This window comes from Lytechinus variegatus, chromosome 1 (assembly GCF_018143015.1).
Source record: "Lytechinus variegatus isolate NC3 chromosome 1, Lvar_3.0, whole genome shotgun sequence".
Classification (NCBI taxonomy): domain Eukaryota; kingdom Metazoa; phylum Echinodermata; class Echinoidea; order Temnopleuroida; family Toxopneustidae; genus Lytechinus; species Lytechinus variegatus.
The window spans coordinates 15,678,320-15,703,211 of NC_054740.1; positions in this window are offsets into that span (position 1 = coordinate 15,678,320).

Genomic DNA, 24,892 nt, shown 5'->3' on the forward strand with positions numbered 1-24,892 from the left:
CGACTTTAACATCGATTTGTTAAAAAAATCTGGAAGCCCTCTTGTTCTTCATTTCTTGAACCAAGTGATTTCATCGGGGTTTTATCCCATTATAGATAGGCCTACACGAGCTAATAGTAGATCATCTACTATTATTGACAATATATTCACAAATGTTTTCAGTAGTTCCCCTCTGTCGGGTGCCTTTTTAACAGATATTTCCGACCATTTTCCGATCTTCCATTTGTCACATTTGTCAGATATTGTAACATATGAACAACGAAAAGTACAAACCTACAGGAAGATATCCCCTGACAGTATTAATCATTTATGTGCTGATCTTTCAACCGTGGACTGGTCAGATGTATACCTACAAAGCCACCCGGAGAGGGCGTATGACTCATTTTATGATAACTTTATTACCTTGTATAACAAACATCTGCCAATCTGCAAAAAGTATATCGGTAAACATCATCGGAATAGAAAGCCATGGATTACCCTCGATGTGATGAAGCTTATAAGAAAGAAAAACAAATGTTATAAATTGTATCTTAACTCTCCTACCAAAGTTAATCACGATAGATATAAAAAGATTCGTAATATTGTTACCCTGAATCTCCGCCGGTTAAAAAGAAAATACTATTTTGACAAGTTTGAATCCATGAAAACAAATTCTAATAAAACATGGAAACTTATCAATAACATTTTGGGAAAACAGAAAAATAATTTTGATAAACAAATGTCTTTCTTACATAATGATTGTAACATTAGTGATAGTAGTGAAATTGCAGAAAATTTTAACGAATATTTTGTCAATATCGGATCGAGTATAAACAATGATCCTAAGGAAGATAATTCTAATTCGTTTGATATTTATATGAATGACCCACTCTCTCATACTATGTTTTTTAAACCGATTACAAGAAAAGAAATATTAGATATCGGTAAATCGCTTAAACCTAATAAGAGTAGCGGATTTGATGACATTGATCCATCTGTTGTGAAGAATGTTTTACCTTTCATTATAGACCCACTTTTACATATCTTCAATTCCTCTCTTGCAACTGGAATTGTGCCTTCAAAACTGAAAATTTCAAAAGTTGTTCCCGTTTTTAAGAAGGAGAATCCTAATTTATTTGTCAACTACCGTCCAATATCAATTTTGCCATGTTTCTCCAAAATCTTGGAGAAATTAGTTTTTAACAGACTGTACAATTTTTTATTACGTCATAATGTATTATATGATAGTCAATACGGCTTCCGTCAAAATTACTCCACTGAAATGGCAGTTATTGAAATTCATGATAGAATAATTAGTGAGCTCAATGCCGGTAAAGAAGTTATAGGAATTTTTATGGACCTTTCCAAGGCTTTTGATTCTCTTTCTCATGATATTTTACTTAATAAGTTGGAATATTACGGTATAAGAGGGGTGTCTTTTAATTGGTTCAAGTCATATTTATTACATAGGAAACAATTTACTGTCTATAACAATACCCATTCGTCTTTCATGGAAATAAAAACAGGTGTGCCCCAAGGTTCTATTCTTGGGCCTTTATTATTTTTAATATATATTAATGACATTGTCAACTCTTGCCATGAACCACATTTTATATTGTATGCCGATGATACGTCACTTCTTGCCTCCCATGATAATATCACTACTTTAGTTGAAATTTTAAATAGAAATCTTGCCCAAATTTCTGCCTGGTTTAAGTGCAATAGACTTTCCTTAAATACAAACAAAACTCATTGTGTTTTATTTAATAAAAAGAGGGGTATGCAGTATAATCAAACTGACATATTTCTCCATATGGATAAAACTCAATTGCAATTTTATAATTCTGTGAAGTTTTTAGGAGTGATTTTAAGCAATAATTTATGTTGGAATGATCATATAAGTTCTATCTCTACCAAAATAGCGCGTTTTATTGGAATCTTAAATCGTTTAAAATGTAATGTACCTAGTTATATATTATTTACACTCTACAATGCGTATATTCTGTCTCGTCTTTCATATTGCAATTCAATTTGGTGTAATACTTATTCTAGCCATATACAAAAATTAATTATTTTACAAAAAAAAGCAATACGTATATGTAAGAAGACAGATTATAATGCCCCAACTTCTTTGCTATTTAAATCATTATGTACCGCTAAACTTCCAGATATTACCAAACTTCAAATTGCTTCAATTATGCAACGATACCACACAAAAAGTCTTTCACCTTATTTAATGAATATGTTCTCAATTAATACAAACGTTCATAATTACTTTACTAGAGCATTTAACAAATTCCACAGATGGACCTTTTCAAATGATAAATCTAAATATTCAATACGACATACTGGCCCCACACTATGGAATAGTTTAGACCTTAACACATATAATATACAATTTAATAATACTTTTAAAAGACAATATAAAAAGAAATTGCTGAGCAATTATTGATTTCTCTTAACGTGGTTTTGTACTATTTGCTTATTTGATTGTTTATCCGTTTGTTTATATTTTTTGTTTTGTTTTTATCCTTTGTTCTGTTTTGTTTTACATTGAAGTTTGTTTGAAAGTTTGTTTAATTTATCTTTTTAAGAAATTACTATTCTTATCTCTATTTATTCTTTGGTACTTGCCGCATCCATACCATATACTGAATTTTATTTTTAACGATTGATATTTCGTGGGTATGTGCGTTTTGACAAGCCTTTTTATGGCTTTTTTGTGCATGCCCTATTTCCATTCATTATTTTGTTCATCTATATTTTTATAATCATGTGCCAACCATAATTTTATCATTACCACTATTTGTTTCAGTTATGTTTTGTTGATACCTTTGCTTTGTTTCATGTTATTTATTTTTTCTTTTTGTATATATACTTTTGTTCTCATTTTGTTCTTTTTAATGAATTTGGAAATAAATACTGAATTGAAAAACAATAGTAATAGTGTGGTGGTGGTGGTGGTGGTGGTAGTGGGGCGATAGACACTTTTTTTCATTATATCTTCGCAATGACTCCCATCATGTCCCCAAAATCAGAATATATAATTACGCGTTCAATGAGCGTAGAAATAACTACGTCAATGCAATGTACTTTCAACTTGATGTCGAAGAAACGCCCTTCCATGTAACTGCATTTTATGTTGCGTTTCAGTCCTCAGTAACTAAAATTGGAAAATCGACCGTTGGCTCAAATCGCTTACAGTTTGAATTAGACCTCCCCCCAAAAAAAAAAACACTATCCCCTTTTTAAAGCATTGTTCTTGTTTTTATACAGTTTTACTCAAATGTGTCAAATGGAAATGTTAAAAAGAAATTTGGCTTTGCAGTCGAATAATAAATAGTTTACTTGAAAAAGCGAAGAAGTGCACGTTTGAATAAAACAGGGAATTTCATTCCAGTCATTGTTGACCACTGGCGTGGGTTAGGGGTATCATCAACAAGAAAGGGGGGGGGGAGAAAAGAAAGTGAAAAAAGCGGTAAAATAATATATTTTTTGTTGATTATTATGTCAAGCTCTATTACAAATTCGACTTTTAAATCAAAAAGGCAAAAGCTTTCGATCGCTTCGCTCACCTATGATTTTATTTTCAAATTCCCCCACAGACGCCACGTTGTGAGCCTTCATTACGCAACTGTTTTTGACAGTAAGAAATCGTATGCCTCTCCGTTGCTTTATTAAGATTTTGATCACAATATTGAGGGAGCAACAATAAGATATTAACTAAGTTCACTGAATATGACGTCTGGAGATCCCAGACTAGCGAATACAAGTGTCATGTGACGTGACAACTCGTTTGTCATTGGTCGGAAGTTTTCGGCGGGCGTGGCGGAAAGGAATTGGTAAAGTGTTTGTATGTCTGCACAAGTGCGTTTCCAGTATGTGTCCTTGTCCTATAAATATGATTTCCGAGAGCAGGCGAGCAGACATCGATCGGTGACATGGTTAGGCTCAGAGGAGGGAAAATCTGCCTAAAACAAGTCTCTTTTCTGCTTACACTTATCTTTTTCTTGTTTCTATTCTCTCCCTGTGAACATTTGGGTCTGTTTTTGTCTTCACCCATCTCTCCCTTGCTACATGCCTTAGAAAGGGCATTATGAAAAGAAATGAATACATAAAAGTAGAATTAAAGTTGCAAGGACCCCCCCCCTCTCTCCCTCTGTCCAATTTCTGCCCCTTCTTTCTCCTTTCTTGTCCCCTTATCATTTTTCCTTTCGTCATTTAGGTCTCGCTCTTCCCCTCCCTCTGTCTTCTTGTGCTCACTTACGCCTCATCTGCTCATCATCTCTCTCTCTTCACTACATCCTATCCCACCCGTTTCATTCATACTCAACCTTGTCCTCCCCCTTTCTCTACCAGGGTTTTCTGAGCTTTCCTCATTTTATTTTTATCCAATGTTCCAAATTTTGATATGCTACATGCACTGTTTTGTAAATCATCCTAGTAAAGCAAAGATGATATCGCTTTCTATGACCACTTTGCACGACAGTTTATCACCTCATCTTCATAACTTATGTTTTACAGTCTTATACAATCTACATCTTGGATAAAGGTAGATTATACTTCAGGTGAACCGGGGTGGTGTTTCATAAAGCCTAACTTTACGCACGACTGGAACCTCTTATTTGGCACTAAATCAGTAACATAGGGGTATCATTTAGCACAATAAATGGTCACCAGTCGTGCGTTAAGTCATTCGTAACGTACGAACAGCTTTATGAAACAGCCCCCCCCCCCCCCTGTTCATTTTATCTTCTTTATTCAGAGAGGGATATATATCACTCAGTCAATTTTTCCCTCTTTTTTTGCATCTGCTTCTTCAACATCTCTATGAAATACCATTATTATAACCTTGGATCACCATTTACCAATATCATCTTTGAGTTTTATTGGATCTATGAGACATATATTCTTAATGCACGCAAAATAACCGTTTGGTATTTAATGAAGCTTTATTGCATCACAAAAAAATCACTAAAATCGGCAAAACCCACGTTTTTTGTTTACAGAATCATTCTAAAACAACCAGTACATGCACGAACATCGACAATGTTACAACTCTAAAAGCGGAGGGGGCTTAATTTTTAAATAAGAAGACGCCATCAACACGCCAATTTAGTGAGAGCAGTATCAAACATTAACCATCTCGTCCCCATGTATCTTTTAACGAAGCAGTCGATTAATTTAAAGTGATAATAGCGTGCTGTTTCGACATGAGCGGCTACGAATAACTTTGTCTCATATTGATATTGCCAAACTAATTAAGAGCGACCTGGAAAACATTGGTCTTGTGAATCAAACTGACAGCAGAGTCAAGATGACGGATATCAAGAATCTATTCTGTTTCTTCCTTCTTTGGAAGAAACACTGAAAACGAAGAAACAGAGAATCGTCATGATCGTAGAAACAAAAACAGATTCCCTCACTACTCATCTGAATTTACCACCTATTCTACGATATATCAATAACTCTCGCAAATGAGTTGTAGAAAAGTGCATTTTTAAAACCCATCTTCTGTAGTTTCCATGCTGTTATCTCTCCTGTTTTAGGGAGAAGGAAAATTTGCAAGCTGCCGCTGTCATTAGGAATAATATCCTATAAGCCTAGACGGGACACTACATTAATAATATTGCCGAATTTGTTTTGTAGTGATCACGAAAGCAGATCTATGCCGGGCGGTCGGGCGTTTGATGCTTGTGCGACAATGCATGCTCGCGCCATAAGTCGTTTCCCACCCGTGATATGTGGGGAATCCATGCTGCATCTAGATACATCTATGAGCACCACAGTTTGAAGTAGCCTTCCTTTTCTCCCCAAAACAGAAACGCATCCGAATAGCTCCAGCACTGTGACAGACAATCGGGCCATCCCACCAATGCACTATCGGGTGCATCTTAAAGTACCAGCTTATTTGGCGGAGGAAGAAAAAAAAACAAGTGAGCTTTGCAATGATCAGAGGCTTCCTACAGTTGTGTGAGCATGCATCTCTTTTTGTTTGACAATCTCTAATCTCTAGTTTAAAAGAAAAACATGGTATGAAACATTTCCCAAAATATGTATTTGAACTAGAATTATTTTTTCATTATGCTGAAATATAAGTATTCAAGTGGCATTTGGCCATGAAAGGCTATGCTTCATGCACCAGAATTTTGTTAGGATGTCAGAGTAATTCGCTGATGGATATAAATGAGAAAATAATTATGTTGCTTGGTATTACTCAATTCTACTATGCGTGAAAATCCATTAAGCTAATTTAGAAATAATGATGGCGCTTGAATGCTTCCGAATTAAAAAGTAGCATTAAAGATAAAATTTCATCCAGTTTAATTTTGCTCATTTGATGATTGGTATTTCATTCGTTCGAGAGTGAGAAAAAAAATCTTCCTTACAAAGTTGTTAAAGCCCCTACCTTCTTGTTCTTTGATCTGAAACAAATTTGTATTTTCACACGCACCAAAGACGTGAGGATGAAAACTTGCATCATATGTAGACGTACATACAATATACGGTAAAGTATATTTAAACTAAATGAGAAAAGACGGCAACGGCGAAATTACAATGAAATAAATTTCTCAATGTGGAAATTGAATCATAAAGATAGTCATGCAAAATAAGAATAAAAACAAGGAATAACCTAAGAAGACAAAATGTTGCGCAATGTTGGTCAATTCAAATAAAAAAAAATTATCAAAGAAAAATAAGAAATAAAAAGACGAGAAAAATGAAGTATGAAAATGAACTTTCCAGGATGTCTTTGACTTTGAATGTGAAAATAAATGAAATGAAATAGAAAATTACAATAACAACATCCCATGAGCATGATGAGTATAATGATTCAATTGCACCATATGAAATAAATATGAAGGCCTCCTTTGTTTACATTTCCCAGCATAATACACAAATAACATACTATGTGAGAGAAAGCGTTCAGATAAAGAGAGAGGTCCAGAATGAATTTCATATCACTATTAACATGATGGAGACATAGGATCCTGTCAGGATGTAACACCAGGCCTTTAAACTTCAAAGTTCATCTCCCCTCGAATTGTACGCCACTGAGTATGGGTTCTAAAATGAATTAGAAAAACGATGAGTTGTACATGGCGGCTCGTAAGATGTCACTAAAAAACACTGATCAACATCGGACATGATAAACAAGGAGAGAGAGAGAAAGAAAGAAAGCGGTGGAAGGGTAATGTTGATAGATGTTTCAGAATTTTCATGTTGAAAATTGGTCTATTTAATGAAAATTTATGCTAGCTATGTAAACAAAATCATTTCCGTCCTTTATGTTCTCTATTTTCTCTTCTATAGATCTCATGTCATTTTTCAAACTTTTTGTGCTTTGTATTTTCTAACTTTTAGAATTGGCCGATTCGTACAATGTATGTCAATATACTGTATATACATTGTAAGGGGCACTCACTCTGGTTTACCTAATAAAATTTATATGCCGAAAACATATTTGTGTATTTTTACATGACAAAGTATATTGGATTATTAAGTATAATATTATTAAGTCTTGGAAAATATAATTATTATTATTATCATCATCATCATCATCATTGTCACTATCTATTATCACCATTATTATCAATATAATTATGTTAATGAAATACAGTAGGTACGTACAAAAATAAATAACATGGGAAAAATACAAAAAAATCCAATTTGCTCTGGCTTTAACAAGTCTAAATAGAATGGTCTTGTTGTTATCTCTATATAACCTGGTTTGGTTGCCTGTCAGTTTAGATATCCGAGATAAATAGACAGACTATTGCACCGATATCCGGTCAATAGTTCCTTCTTTATATACAATAAAGACCCCGATGGTCAAAAGGCTACTATTTATCCTCCAATTCATAATTGCAGTAAGGGTACAATAATTATATCGAGGGTCAAAATTGAAGGGTTATTGGATTAAAATTATATGATACACTCTAAATTCCAAGGATTTAAAAATAAATCCAGATCGACTGTGAATAGTGACCAGCCGAATATTATATTTATATTCAAACCTTGTTGATTTAAATATAAATCTATTAGGTTTGAATTTAAATCGTTTGAGATTTAAAAGTTAATCCTTAAGATTTAAAATGAATCCAAATTTTGGCTGGTCACTATTCACGGCCGATCTGGATTTATTTAAAATCATTGGAATTTAGAGTGTATATAGAGCATAATTACACTCTAAAAAATGAAGTGCTAATTCAGCTCTTAAAGAGCGTGTATAGTGACTGCACTTCGGAGTGCTGATTTTTCTAGTTCAAATTTGAACTAGACAAATCAGCACTCCGAAGTGCAATCACTATACACGCTCTTTAAGAGCTGAATTAACACTTCATTTTTAGAGTGTATGAACAGAAATCCTCTTAGGTGACATTATATATCCCTTCATTTGGATGGAAATACAGACTTAATGCATGACACGCAGAAAGGAATTGTTTTAGTGATTAAATGATTAACACATGAAAACCACTGAATGTAAGGATCATGACGATGTGACAGCTGGGACACACATCACCCCTCCCCCATCTACTTTCAAAGATTGGGGAGGGGCGATGATCATTATATGGATCTTCTCTTCATGAATGTTGGGAAAGATACGTAAAAAATAAAAGCACATTTATTAAAAACGAAAGAAAGAAAGTAAAATGTAACGAATAATAAATCAATGAATAGTCTACAAAATGAATAAATAAACGTATAGATGGAAAGGGTAATCATATTATTAAACATTTATTTCAATCTATCTACTTAATCAACCGCGTCAAATTAGATGACAATACTATGGGAGATTTATTGACATTTATAGTGTTAACTTTTTACATGCCGCAACTTCAAACAAAACATTCTAAATAAAATAATGTCCTTTTAGAGGTTTATTAAGTAAGGATGATAAAGAAACTGGATGACATACGTATATCCGTTATTTTGCCCGCTAATACGATTTGGTCTTCATTGGTTTGTGAGTGAGGGAATTCGTCAGGCTTTTTATCAATATTACTCTAAAACATTACCATCATTTATTTAACGGCGCTATTCTTTTCTCGTAATTCCGATTTAATGGGCTAATTTGGGTTTTTATTCCCTTGACCTTTCTCAAATTATGGAGAAGCAAGATTTTGCCATTTCATAGTTATTAGAAAGCTCTTATTTCATACTGAGGGAAACAATATAAAAGGTGTAATTTGGCATTTTTTCCGTAATATGGGGCCATGCAGTATGCTGAGCTGAGAATATAAGTTTATGTTTTTAAAAATCATCAAGGATGGTTTAACCCTGTCTTGTACTTTGAGTGAAGAGTTCGGCTGCGGATAGCTATTCTATATGATTGAGATTTGGTACAATGGATAGTCCTTCATTTTGCTCCCACCTTTCACTTTCATTTCATTTTGTCAATTTCTTTAATTGCTTCAGCATATCTAGGCCCTATGTTTTTATATAATTATGATTGCAGAATTTATTGTTTGTCTATATTATTCATTGTAGAATTACATAACATAGTTTTTGTTTAGATAACGACAAAATTAATAAAAATTTAGTGTGGCTCTTCTCACTCAGGAAAGTTTTCCCCTGCATTTACCAGCAGCAACTGTTTGAGACATCTTGCTTCCTTAACATGCTGAATGTATAGTGAGGTGGACAAAACAAAAAAGCACCCTTTTGTTCCCGTTCACACCTTGGAATTCCAATTTGCACCTCAAGGGTACAACTTTGCTCATTTTGAAGTATGTTATATTTTTTCTATCAAAGGGTGAACATTAATTTTTACTCCTTCCCGGAAGGGTACATCTGCACTTGGAAAGGGTACAAAACCTAACACCCGTAAAAGTATATTATAAAAAATAAAAGGATTGGTCAAAGTGACCAATCTGTTGATGGTAAAAATGGTCAATATCAACAAAACTTCATTTTAATTTTTTTCATTTCATTTGCAACAAAATACAAATCAAGAATGTACAGTTTGTTCAAAAGAATTAACTCAATTGAATAAACAAAATATTTATCATCTTCATACTTAAAATAACTACATGAAATAGCATTATATTAGCATTATATTACTCTGGTAGATTCTAACCCCCGAATTTGTGAAGTTTGACCATTTTCCGTTGTTTGGAGGTCAGAAACCTTTGGATATTTTTACCAATCTTTTTTAACAGTGTACAAATAGATAATTTTGGTGCAAACTTGCAGAAAACTGGTGTTCCCTCTCTGTATTGCAATTAAAGATTGAAATTCGGGACAATGAATGATTGGAGGGATATGGTAGTTTCGGAGAGGTAAATGAATCAAAGGAATCTCATTAAGAGATCAAATGAAGGGGGATAAATTGGTATTCACGATTAAGAAAACTATTATTGTGATGTATGATATATATTCAGTGTGTATACATATATTTTGTCGTTGTTTGTGAGATTGTAGGTGAAAGTGGGTATGCGATTAAATGTACTTGAAAATAGCTGTGATTGTGTGTACTGTGAGAGAGAGAGAGAGAGGGGGGGGAGGGGAGGTTGAGCTAGACAGTGCGCAGGTGTGTGTGTGTGTGTGTGTGTGTGCATGCGTGTTTGTATGTATGGTTTGAAAAAAATGTAAGAGGCGAAAACAATTACATGTACACGTATGTGAGTGTGGGTGTGTGTTGTTGCGTGGGTATCTCGATTTGAGAGTTAAGGAGAGAGACAAGGAGAGATCAAATATAGATGAAATCTAACAAGGGCATGAAAAATATATTCTGACTTGATGAACTGTCACATTCAAGCATGGTTGGTCATGTACAACCGGTATCTAATTAACGAATTGTTTCATATCTGTGGAACGAGAGTCCAGTGAAGAAACTCATCAATTACAATGTTATGTAATTAGGAACTTTCCAATAATGATATGAAACCAAGTCATTTCTCATATTGTTGACGACTGTTAATTTCGGCGCGCCTTGTCACTTACAATTTCGTAATACACGCGTTTAATTGCGAGCTGGTATTGGAAAAAGGTTACATCTAATAAACATCGTGTTGGCGCCAGATTATGTTTAGTTCCATCTCTCTCTCTCTTTCCTATCTCTCTTCTCCCCTACTCACACTTACTCTTGCTCTCTCTCTCTCTCTGTTTCACTTTCACATCATTTCCCACTCAACATATTTGCAGAGTATTTCATTTTTCTTTCTTGTATGATCTTTACCGTGGTATATATATATATATATATATATATATATATATATATATATTGTTCTCTTCATCCATTTCTTACAATATTTAAATAAAAAAGAGTTGCCAAAAGCTGTTGTACATGTATAACTTTACACATTTATATATATATATATATATACATTATTTACACTACATCATTATATTAATCATCTAATTCCATTAACGTTTCAGAGCATTTGTCCGTAGACATCGATGGTACAATTACTATAGTTGATGAAAAATAAATATGAGTAAGACTAAATGTCGGAAAGCCGTAAATCAATACTCTATAGGCAAGAGCGTTTATGAATTCCTCTCTGCCTTAATTTGGTACTGATTTTTAAAGGAAATTCCCTTTGGTACATATTTTAGTTCTCATTTTTAGCAAAGGTAATCATTGGCGGCGGAAGCCAAAAACTTTAGGAGGGGACAAGCAAAAAAAAAAAAGGTTCTCAACCCAAAAATTTTAGGGGGGACGTAGGAAAATAAATTGACAAGCAAAAAAAAAAAAAAAAAAAAAAGGTCATCAACAACAAATTTAGGGGGGGACCGTCCCCCCCCCCCTCCCCCCGCTTCCGCCGCCTATGAAGGTAACTAACATTTCGGATAACATTACCACTTATGTATCCTTTATGATTATCTTGATGCGTTGGGAAATAATTTTAGAAAAACGAAGTAAACAAAGTATAAAACTTGAAATGATTAAAAACTTAGACCCGCGAAAATCAATATTAGAAATCGTTCATACATTCTTCGGTGGCACGTCAGCCGACGACATACAGATTCATTCGAGTACATCTTGAAAAGAAGCAATGTAATAATGGAAAACGAATAAACATTTGAAAACTGAGAAAATGTCACTGAAGTATATGAATAGAAATGTATATTTCTAGTTTCGGTTTAAAAAATGCCAATTCTCTTTCCATTAACACTATTTCTTATAATATTCCACCTGGAATGAAAGCTGGTGGAATTTCATTGAAATAATTACATATGAGTGAAGATATGCACATGTTTAATCAATATAAAGTGCATTTTTACTATTTCTTTGTTTCCAAAAAAACACTAGACAAAGACAAGAAAGTCCAGAATCGTATAATCATCGCGAGCAATCATAAAAAAATGCGCGGGAATATGGGGGTAATTAAACTAGTCAAACAAATAGAACGCTGCGATGAATATAAAGAAAATAGGACAATGGGAACGCGCGAGCGTTACTTTTATGTATATGGATTATAGTTATTATGACTGTCGGATTCCATTTGTAATGCTATTTTCGTTTCTCTGTTTCAACCTTCGTGTAGAAGAAATTCAAAAGCCATGGCTCGGGAATCACACGAATTTCTTGCATATTTAATCATGACCGAGTTGAAATTCACTGAGTTATGACGAATTTATCACGACGACTTTGTTTCGACTTCAATTCACTCCAGTCGTATAAAATGCCCCCATTAGCTGATTTCATTAATTTTTAATCATTTTTCGTTTTGTTTGGATCGGTATGCCGTTCGGTACCAGTATCGAGTCTAATGCATTTAGTTACTCACAATCTACTCTACTTGAATTCCATTACTTCTCTTTTTTTTCACCTTTATAGTACAGTTAGACACGTCATGAAGAGAGATCTACTGAAAAAAAAATTCTTTTCCATACCTTCACTATAGATGATCAATAATTACTCGTTTTCAGAGCAAGGATCATTATTCGAAGGTTCAATATTTCACTGGTCTCTATACTCCTTCAGCCATGAATCACAGTTCAGCCAATATTCTCACCCCCTATCCATTTTCTGAAGTTATATGTTTTAACTTGTTTCAATCATGATTTCAATTGATTTGTCTTTATAGAAATTCAATATAATTATGTATCTAATTTTGACGTATTCAGTCTCCTCGATTGAAAGTTTAATGAATTTCTTATTACATGTATTATGTCTATTTGGGAGAAAAACAATAGCAATTGACCCCATTTCGTAACCTTTCTCGATTTTATTTTATTTGTCATGTTTTCATAATTATTTAGGACCTTATTTATTCTCTCAAGCACATTTTCTTTTTGAGATGTTGTTGTTCGTTCAGCTACCTCGCTCTCTTTCAAATTTGATATGTCTAGATTTTATAGATGTCGTAAAAAGGAATCAGAAAGTAGCATAAATGGCAGTCAAGACGGATTTTATCAATATATACTGCAAAATATGAGCTTAACCTATTAATGGAATACAAAATACACTCTAAAAAAGAGCGTGTATAGTGTCTGCACTTCGGAGTGCTGATTTTTCTCGTTCAAATTTGAACTAGACAAAGCAGCACTCCGAAAGTGCAGTCACTATACACGCTCTTTAAGAGCTAAATTAGCTCTTCATTTTTTAGAGTGTAGAAACTTCTGTTCTATTACAAAAAGAATGCAAATTATTGTACTTTTTAGACTTTCAAGAAATGGACATGATTATCAATACTTTTCCAAATGCACCTGATGGTTAATTTTTGTTACATCCCTTACATCATAATCTATAGGGTTTACAATACCCAATTACATCGCTGAGAATGGCTAAACCATGGAAGTAAGGATGCTATTATTGGACTGAGATTTGAACCTGCACCTCATAGATTACGATCCAGGTAAAATAACCACTAAACAATGACATATGAAATATCAGATAAGGCACATTTACAATGTATGTGATATAATTAAAACAAATTTAAAGAATGCAAAACAGTAACCAAACATAATTATGCTTCCTTTATGGTTTAAAGTTCACTGACCACTCTCACCAAATGTATAAATAGAAATCGAAGTGAGAGGGAGAGAGAGAGAGACAGAGACAGGGGAGTAGAGAAGTCGACTACATCAGTTTTTCGAAACCGTGGCGTCTACATGATTGACTGTCTGAGAACAAAGGTGAATAATTATTTCATGGTAACGCATTGACAAAAGGCTCATTAAAAATCCCACTATTTACGTAAGAATAGCCTTTGTTTCCAGACGACACTCAGTATATGCTATCGATCAAACAATTTTTTTGTGATCGAGAGAGAGTGTTGTTACCGGTACTGTCTGGGTTAATAATGATAATTTTGTTGAGTTATAAATTCGAAATGTTTTTTTTTTCAAAATATCTTTAGGATAAAACTGAAATAATTTTGGTTACTGTTATAATACAATCCTCGCCGAACACGGTAGCGTCAATATGTATAGACATGATAGAGAGACGTGTATGAATTTTAGATGGCATTTGATAAGCAAACTTTAGGAGAGGAGAAGTTCGCCTTTGGATGAGATTTGATGAAAAGGAACTCTATTCTCACGTAGATTCTGAATTAATAATGGAACAAAAGCATTTGATATCGAGAGTAATTATCGTTGTCTCTCAACGTTCTTTTCATCTGGGTCAAAATATTTCATATATGGCTGAAATTTGAAGTTTGCGGGTCACTCGTGTCAATGCCATTTTTAGTCCAACAGAATGCGTCATGGACTCTTCACTTTACCGTATATTGTTTACGTATAATAATATTGATCTGAAGATGATTCAGGATAGTTTGGAATTATTTCATTTGGAAAGATTTGTTTTGCCTTTTCAGGCTTTGAGCATAATCACAATAGAAGCACATCCGTACAGGGATTCGGGAATACCCGCATATTAGAACATACCCTACGAACATGGGCCTCCTTAGCCAAGGTCGCACACACAAATGATTACAATTTACCAACCCTAGGAAAGGTAGAACTTGGAGGTCTTAAAGCATATGAAACACTTTAATTTCCGTGTCGTAAGAAGCCCAAGTGGGCGAAGCGAGCAAAAAAAAATGGCTTGGTCATCGAACTTTTTTTTATTGAGAGGGGGGGTCCGGCATTAACAAGCATCCTCCCCATCTATATACCAGTGATGACTTTATATGCCGGTATTTGCTTTGCTGTTTGTAGAATGTTATAGAGTAAGTGATGCTTTGCTTTTCATATCATAAATGCATCGTTAGACGATACTCACTTTATTTTCATTACACGATACAGTAAAACAAAGTAAGGGCAATGATTATCAATTTGTTCAGTTAATCACACACGCTTTGAAAGTGCTTCCACCCTTTGAAAAAAAGATGACAATGTAGTATTATGTAAAAAAAAATATATGAAATATAAACATCGTGACATTGTATGAAAGTGTAGAACTGTATGACTCCATGAAACTTATATATATTAAATAAAGGTTGAATAGTTGATTATCTGTAATGGTATATACAGCCTATCAAATTAATAAGAATATATCGAGTTTATAGAATCAGAGAAGGAAAGGGAAAGAGAGAGAGATCAAAAGACATATAGTGGGGTGGAGAGAGAGAGGGGAGGGGGAGGGGAGAGGGGGAGAGATGAGAGGTAGGTAGTGGTATTGTGAGGAGGGGGTATAGATTAAAATGGTTAATAAGTCGAGGAAACTAGAGACTGACATACAAGCAAAGATGGGGAGACCTTTGGAGCTACATAATTTTATAGGAAACAACATTGAAGGGGTAAAGAGTTAGAGAGAGTGAAGAGAGAGGGGGAAAGATGGGACACTTTGATTGATTCATTTTGAAACAAATCTCTAAACCAGGCGACAATTAAATACATCATTTCTCAGCCCGCCAAAATGAGATTTTGATTGTGAGTGACAGACTACATAACTAGATTTCTAGTAACGATTGATCGGACGGTGGTCTTTCACGCGCAAAAGACTCGACTATGCCTGTCACCACTGGTTAACGAGCAGACGGCATGATATCTTGATAGTTAGTGAAAAGTATCGTTGCCCAGTCAGAAATGCATCAAGGTCACGAATGGTAACCATTTTTTCATTGATGATGATTTTTTTTTTTGGGGGGGGGGCAGAGGAATATTTTTTTCAATGGTCATATGAGGGGCTGAAATAAGGCTAAACTGAACTGAATAGGTAATGGTAAAATTGGTATACACACAAAAGGGGAAATTTGACAGTTATTCTAAAACGGTACGATGTTTAATTCATAGCAAATGGTAAATCTAATTTCGATGAAATAATGTAGAAATAAATGATAAAAGAAGAAAGTATAACGCAACAGTGATATCTTACAATGACTTCCATAAAATGAAAAAAATATACATACATAACATGGGATAACAAGCCCAAAATGAACGCACCATTTTAGTGAATATTGGTAATGTTACTAGGAGTGAATCCTTCATGAAACTTAAATCTGAAATTAGACGAAAAACACCGGTGATGATTCATTCTGACCTGGGGGAAAAGAAGTAAAATTACTCAATTCATTAAAAGTCATCAACAAAAATTTCCGTTTGCTGGTATCTCGTTTACAAATCCCAGACAACACGCAATTTCTATAAGAGTATATATAAGCCCTGATCATTTTAAAGGAGTGTTTGTTTGGAGACTGTACTTTAAACCGCTCATATTGTAAAATGTTACGAGTTTGACGTTGGATTTGATTTGTGTAGATCCATACGTAGGAAGAGATGAGGCTGTGACTTTGATACACAATTAATTAGATTAATTGATAATAAGAATGAAAATACGGTTAGTTTAAGGATAAAAACATACTTTTTGCCTCAATCAGATACCAAAGATCCCAATTGCTGTCAAATTCATATTGGAAGTTACGTCAAGGAATCACCTTGGCCTACTACTCTACATCAGGAATATTGCTATTATTTGACTGTTGTTAACTGCTATACATTATCAGATATCTTGTTTTTATGGTTGTTTCAATAGCTACTGCAAAATAGTCCCAATCACCCGGAATGTTCCGTATTCAATATGCTGTTTTCTTCCACCTTTAAAATCAAAATAATACCATGAGATGGTCACTGTGTGTCCAAACCAGAAAGGAAATAGAACATTTCCACTGTCTGGAGTGCTTTTCAATCTCTTTACTCGACAGACCACGGGAGAGTAATTGAAATATAATGGTACTATTTCCTGTCCAAGAAACCATCAATAATTATGAAGAGACACTTTCCCTTAATGTCTCAATTAAACCTCGTTATTGATACCCTGTCGGTGGACCTTTCTTTTTGTTTAAGCCCATTTTCCTCTTCTGTTTAAACCGTCTTTCATTTCGTACTTATCATCAAATGCTGATGTCTATTTTTATTAAATTGTCTTGCTTCCTTTGTAATATTTCACTTCTCTTTTACAATCAGGTTTTATTCTTCAGTTCGATTTTTAAAACCTCTCCACCCTCCCCCATTTAAATTTATTGTAATCTTTCTTGGAGCATGATAATGCATATTTTACACCCGGAACCCGTTAAACTATACTTTTTTTAATCACGTGCAAGAGAGAATATTTTGAGTGAGGCGGGGAAAAGACAGATAGACAAAGAGTCAGACTGACAGACGGCAAATGGATGCAGACAATGAACTACAAATGACATAGAAAGGGCGCGAAGAACATATTAAAAAGACATATTAAAAAAGAATCACTGATATACTGTAATCAACGATAATGTTGATGAGATTGAGGACATCCATCCATTTTATGTGTTCAGCTTGTAAATGTGATGCGTGTTTTCATCAAAGTTATCTAGTTAATCAGTTTAAATATTTTGGATTATAGTTTTTTTTCTGTCGATCAATCGGTCGATCCAGTTATTAGAATACGTTGTATATCTATAAATAGATTATTTCTACCTATTTCATGTTTGTAATGTATATTACTGTATTGGCTAGTTAACAAATTCCACTGATGAACAATGAATATCAATTTAATCAAATTGAATTGCATAAAAAAAATGATTTAAGATTCAAAATTGGTTCACTGATAATTTGAGATAAATAATTGAAACATGAGATCACTGTATCTATGACATGCATTTTTCGAAATGACTTCGGTTTAATTTAGAATTGGTGTACAACAAAAAGAACAAACTTGTTTATGATTTTGATGGCATCACGCAACGACATATCAAATGGAATTATGCGGGGCTGATATTCTTTTTATTATACTGACGTAAATCGAAATTGATTACACATAAAGTTAATACAAGTCGGCATTTAGAATGATGGTATACCAGTATTGTTATGTATTTCTTTCAAGCTATTTATTTCTTACATTCCACCCTCCTTTCTCTGTATCTCTCTCTTTCTCTCTTTCTTTCTCCTTCTTGCTTCTTTTTTCCCTATTTCTCTCACATTGCCCTTTCTCTCAACTCTCCCTCTCTTTCTACCTACTCTAAAAATAGTTTTACTTTTTTTGTAACAATTGCGTCTGGTAGTGTGTTTTTAATATCTCTTATTTTCATTCTAATTAATTCCCGATCAAATATTACCATTTCATTATTCTCATTCCTTCCACTTTTCCATTTTCTTCTTGACTCTCTCTCTCTCTCACCTGTTTTCTACAGTTTGACTTTCTATATTCTGTTTGATACTCGCTTCTTTTTCTCTCCCTCATTCTCATCACTTCATTTCTCTATCATGAGAAAATGAGTATTCTATCCATCCATTCGGGTTTTCTTTCCCTTTCCCGTTTATCTTCTCTGCTCCAATTTGATGACTTTTCCCCTTCCCCCCAGCAGCTTAATACACGTACGCACGCACACCCTCACACACCCAGATAGCACCTTTCACACTCACACACATTGACACACCCTTGCATAAAACGACGGGTGTTGATGATCATGAACAATTACTCCAAAATGGCGTCACCTATTCGCTAAACCCGTGGTCCATGAATTTAGAGGTCATGCATACTACTAAAGCTAGCTGACTGGTCGTCAGCATGAGGGGTCAAAAAGGGTTCACATTTACCCTTTTTTGATAGTCAGAGTGGAAATACATATAAAGGCGCCAATTTCTTCGCCGCATAGAATCATCCATGATTATATTAGCAATTTTCACAGTTGTTTAAGGGGTGCACACAATATCAATATACAAACATTTATATAGCGCCTATTATGAATGATTACAAAACACATTACAAAGAAACAAAACATGGTAACAATGAAACAAATTACAGGAGTAAAAGTAGAATAAGAAATTATACAGATACTGTAGTAGATAGGAAGTTGTAACAAAAGAGTGACGGCAAAGACTTTAGTAAACAATGCTGAAATTCAATGAGAAAAAAATCTAGTCAACATTAAAATAGACTGATTGTTAGGTAAATACTTTGTTTTGAAAAAGGTATGCATGAATACATTAAAAACTCGTGCAATTTAATGATATGATACACATGTATATATAGCTTTGTTCTCTGCTAGATAAATTGTACTTTGGTATGTGTATATAGTAAAGGCCTTACTGCATGAGATACATGTTTGAACCAAACTTTTGAAATTAAAATAATTCGAGCTTCTGACCGGCTAAAAATAATGTGTTTTTTTTTTTTTTTTGGGGGGGGGTAGTCGATTCTAAGGACCGATTCCAAGTATGGTGCTGAAATCCGGTGATAGTTGTACCAACACTAACACTAAGCACCTTACTTGAAATCACCCAATGCAATTTGCTCCAGGCAGCTCTCATAAAACGTCTAGTGTTATTTTTACTATGTTAATTGCTCTCGTTGATATCCTACAAATTTGTGAATTCATATACTTTATCCCTCTCTTTTTTTTCCATCTTGTATTCAATTAATATATATATGGTGGCTCAGTGGTAGAGCGCCCGCCTCATGAACGGGAGGTCATGGGTTCGATCCTCGGCCGAGTCATAAAAATGGACCTCTGCCTTCTTTCTAGGCGCTCATCATTAAGATTGGAGAAGGGCAATAATAACATTATTATGTTATGCAGGGCCCGCTGGTAGAGCAGTTTCCTAACTGAAGTGGCTACCCTGGGTAAATTAAACGTTTTATAATACATATATATATAATTATTATTCATACAGACAATTTTAGAGCCCAAATACAAGTGTTATTTTGTTGGTGCACTCGACCCACTTAAAAAGTTTGTTGAACTCGCCTAATATTTTTTCCGAGGTGACACAATATTGAAAATATTGGACGACTAGAAGGGGAATTCCCGAAGTGTACGCACCACTCATCGCGCGCGCATGCAGTTTTCAATGGCAAATGCGCACTGTGTGTGGAACTGTGACTGCAGAGTGATGAACAATTCCTATTAAATTTTTTCTACAGAGGCTGCAGTAAATCTCTATGGCAGTGAGTCCAAACTTCGCGCGTGTCCAAACTTCGCGGACGGTCATTATCTCCAAAACTAGCCAATATCCTTAAAATCTGACATCATCAATGTGAAAAGCGACCTAAAATTACCCTTCGCTGAAAGTTTCTTTAGGATTAGTCCAGTATTCATGAAAATATTGGCAAAAGATCGGCAAATTTGTCACCGTTAGCGCCCGTTTTGAAGAAAGCAACAAGCATCACGATATCACCATTTTACAAGCAGAAATCATAAAAAAATGTGAGTTAAATGTGGTACTAACCGATTCCATAGCATTTTGCCATCAATCTGATATAAATATTTCACTTTTTGAGCTTGAGTCTGTTTAAATCTCCACAAAAGCTTTGGTGCGCGAAGTTAGGTCACACTTTTTCTCCAGCACAGCCCGCATTCGCCGATCGGAATAGAATTTTGAGATCGCGATACCGGCGAAACCCAGTGACCTACTTTACATTTTCGTCCATGATTTTATAGTTTACGATCTTGCCGTCAATGTGGTAACTATTTCTTGAATTGGTTTTGTATAAATTATGAATAATTTGTGGACAAAATTAAGCCTGATGAATATTTTTGAAAAGTGCGCGAAGTTTGGACACCCCATCATAAATGCAGAGAAAACCAACAACTGTTAGGAAGTTTGGAGTTATATTCGCTTTAATTTCATTTTATCCTATAATAATTTGAATATATTTTAGAAATTGAGGCACAGGAAATACTATTTTTTTGCATGATAAATCCAGTGCGTAGCTTTAGGACCCCTTCTACATCGGGCGGCGAAATTAAGAGGTTTTCGAAAAACACGACGGGATTTTCGTATTAGTGAGTTTTGTGATATTTTCTACTTGGTTAATGATCTTTAGAATGTTTGCCACAAATTAGTGAAATATAATTTGTTGAAATATTAAAATTGGAACAGTTTTTATTGTTTGAAAACAAAGTGCGTAGCTTTAGGTCCCCCCATCATACAGCAGAGTCAGAGTCTCAGGGCGGGAGGGTAAGTTAAAAATTATTTGCTAAAATTCTCTGTATGAATAATAATCATAATACTGGATGTCCCATTTTTCGGTCAATACAAGGAAATATAGGACTCGCTTTGCAAAATATTGGACTCGTCTTCGACTCGTCCAATATTTATGCAAAGCTCGTCCAATATTTCCTTGTATTAACCTCAAGGCCATCCAATATTATATAAATATTCCGGCTTTATTAAGCCAGCCTATCCACAAAAATACATTCATGAAATCCAATAAATATCATTTGCTCTGATACAGAATCACGGTTTCATTTTTTAGGTAAAAAAATCCAATTATTCCCCTACCGATTGCGCAAGCAACCTGCGGCTAATGAGGGGAAAACATCCTGTCCCAACCGTCATTTTCCGGTAAACAACCTGAGCCTTTCACTCAAATTCCAGAAATAAATAATCATTAAGACAAGACAAACAGACAGAAATAATCTATCTATTTTCAAATGCCACCTTTCCTGCTATCCGTCTCTTTTAAACATATATCGTGACCTAGGGATCCATTTGCTCATATTTTATTACCTTTTTGTCGCTTTTCTAGCTTCCTGTCATTTGTCTTTCCCTTTCCTTTCAGCGGATGTGCCATTTTCAATTTCCCATAATATCTGATTATTGATACTCTTCTTTATAAATGTTTTGATTTCCTTATTATTTTCTGTGAAGATGGAAGATGCTAACTTTGTTCCGATTAAGGATGATTATTTATGTCCTGTCAGCAGCAGAATTCCATTTTCATGACAATTTAGGTAATTCATACGCTTGTTAACTATTCAACTGGCAAAATAATCGTCATAATCAGATTATCATGATTATTTCGGTCAGGAAAAGAAGTTGTATTATTGAATATCAACCCTTATAACACTTCCTGATATCTGTACTAATTCAAGATTATCATATTTAATTATCTATCAGTCTCGTTTTTGACCCTTTCAAGTGAAAAAAAATATCATATAGATACAGATTCGAATTTATTCGTTTTTAATGTGTAAATCAGTGTTTCATGTTGTGATCGCAAAAGCGAATAAAAAAAAAATATCGAAGTAATTGATAAGGGGTGGGAGAGGGGGTATGAGAGCCAGAGAGAAAGAAAAAGAGGGGGAAGGGGTGATTAATATTCTATATTTTACTTTCTTATACACAGCAAAAACTGTAGTGTTAACCGGTGTACATAGAGGACCACACCAGTTCTTTTACACCGGTGTTATATTGGTGGTGTTAGTTTTACACCTATAGGTGTTATTACAACAACTTTGGTTGTTACATTTACACTCTTTGGTGTTATGTTCAATCTCTAGGGTTTAATTTTAACACCTCAGGGTGTGGTCCTCTATTAATACCAATTGGTGTCAGTTTCAACCCAAAGTTTTTACAGTGTAGGATGTAAAATCTTCAGGATAACCAGTAACCCAAATAAAGCCATATTTCTTCAGATGAACTAGAAAAAATAATCACAGCCTTTCTCAATTCCCGGAGAGAAAACAGAAAATGAATCATTTCGTATAGATTATAATGAAATCGCAAAGATTCTTATTGTTTACATTCTTTTATCCATTCCATAATGTATCTTACAAGTGTAATTTGCGGTTAATGTCAATGATGTGATCTCGGGAAGACATCACTTATCATCTTCTATTCCACTTACAGTGTGTCAATTTTTCTCTTGTCATGCTTATGTTGTTTTATTTTCCCACGACATGTTGAAATACGATCCTGTACGATGTTCATATCAATCCAATGTGTTGGTGCTCTTTAGAAATGTTCATATCTGAAGTGTCTACCTTTGACTATAAGAGTCATAATTGTGATCATACTATCATGATCATAATCAGATTAATTATCATTGATGTAATTGTTATTATCATATATTATAATTATCATTGTTATTTTAAATGATATAACTATAATGATCTCTCTCACCATCATTATCATTACTGTCATTTTTGTATCATTATCGTCATTACACTATCATCGCCATCATAAATAACTATATCAATTTTGATTTTATAAACTTTATTACAATAATCACTTATCTTAACTAGATTAAAAATAAATATTTCCATTGACTATAACTGATTTTCCACTTCTTATCCGCATTAGAAAGAATAATATGCTAATTTTCACTGTTGTTACATTGTCTGTCAACGCCTCCACCACTATTGAAAAGCAACGTGTGACAACCTTGGATTCGGACGAGTTTAATTCTCTCTATTTTTTAGGTGTCATTCTATTCGGTAAAACTTGTGCATCTATCGCTAATTGGTTCTCTTTTATGTGCGTTATGAATATTTGCTTAATTTGTGTCGAAATAGATTGTGATAATTCAATCATAAAATGCACAAAAAGCAAAAAAGAACAGCCGAATGAATTTATCGACCCTATTCAGCATGTTCAGCCTTTGTCTAAATCCAGACTTGTAGCGCATGGGAAACGTATTGCTTTGGAGTTCTTTGAAAGTACTTTAATGAACACAAACTAGCGTTCCCTTACACCTCCACTTCACAAAGCTGCATGATCATGACTCGATGTAGACATAAGAAAAATATGCCGTAGATCTAAACTCGATAACGAAATGAAAATGATTCTTTTTCATTTGTCGTCAATTAGTATTGATTCCTGACTGACCATGATTGTTGAAAGTTACTCGTTGTTATTTCTCCTCCTAAGTTATCCATTTGGTGTAGACTAATGTTTTTTTTTGATTTGTCTGAATTTATATTTGAATTATGTAAAGGTTTTCTATTGCAGTCCTACATAAAGATGAACGTGATATTTACTGCTCTGTATTAGTGGACCAATCTACTGCCATCATAGTCATCGGGGACGACGGTGGGGGGAGGCAGAAATTTTCGAATTCGTCATTGCGCCTAAAATTATATGAAAAGAGGCCTCTCGAATTCAATTTTGTATTTTGTATATGAAATAAAATCCTAAAAATGCAGAATTGCCAGGAATATCAACGTATTGCATTTTATTTCTTAATTGATGTTGTCCATGTTTTAGATACATTTTTGTAATTTCTGGTGAAAGTTTTTTTTTTTGCATTATCACTTTTCATTGCTTATGAAGTTACTTTAGTACGATTTTTCTAATTAGGTTTCAATGTCGTCCTTTTCCTCACCGTTTTCAAAGGAAAGCATTGCAACATGAAAGGCAAATTTTTTGTTTAATTCATTTGAATTAAACTACCGCCAACGATTATTTTAAAGACAAAAGGAACAAAATAATACTTTTAAATCGTTTAAATCTCTCATAACGGTCAATGGGTCAGGATTGTTTATGCAAGAAGTAGATTAAGGAAAGAAATAGATATTTTGATTTGGTGTTTATTGAAGCTTGGATTTTGTTTCCTGGGACAGGAAAGCCCGTAAGAGATATGCTTGTATGTTTGACAGGAAATCTAACGTGGTTAGAAAGACTAAGTTAAATAAATTATTAAGATTTAGGGTCGTGAAGAGCTTGACATACTTTTCCTTCTCACGAAATTATACAAACATGAAATATGTCCCTGTGTCTTTGCTCAATAATACCTAACGAACTTTTTTTCTCACGA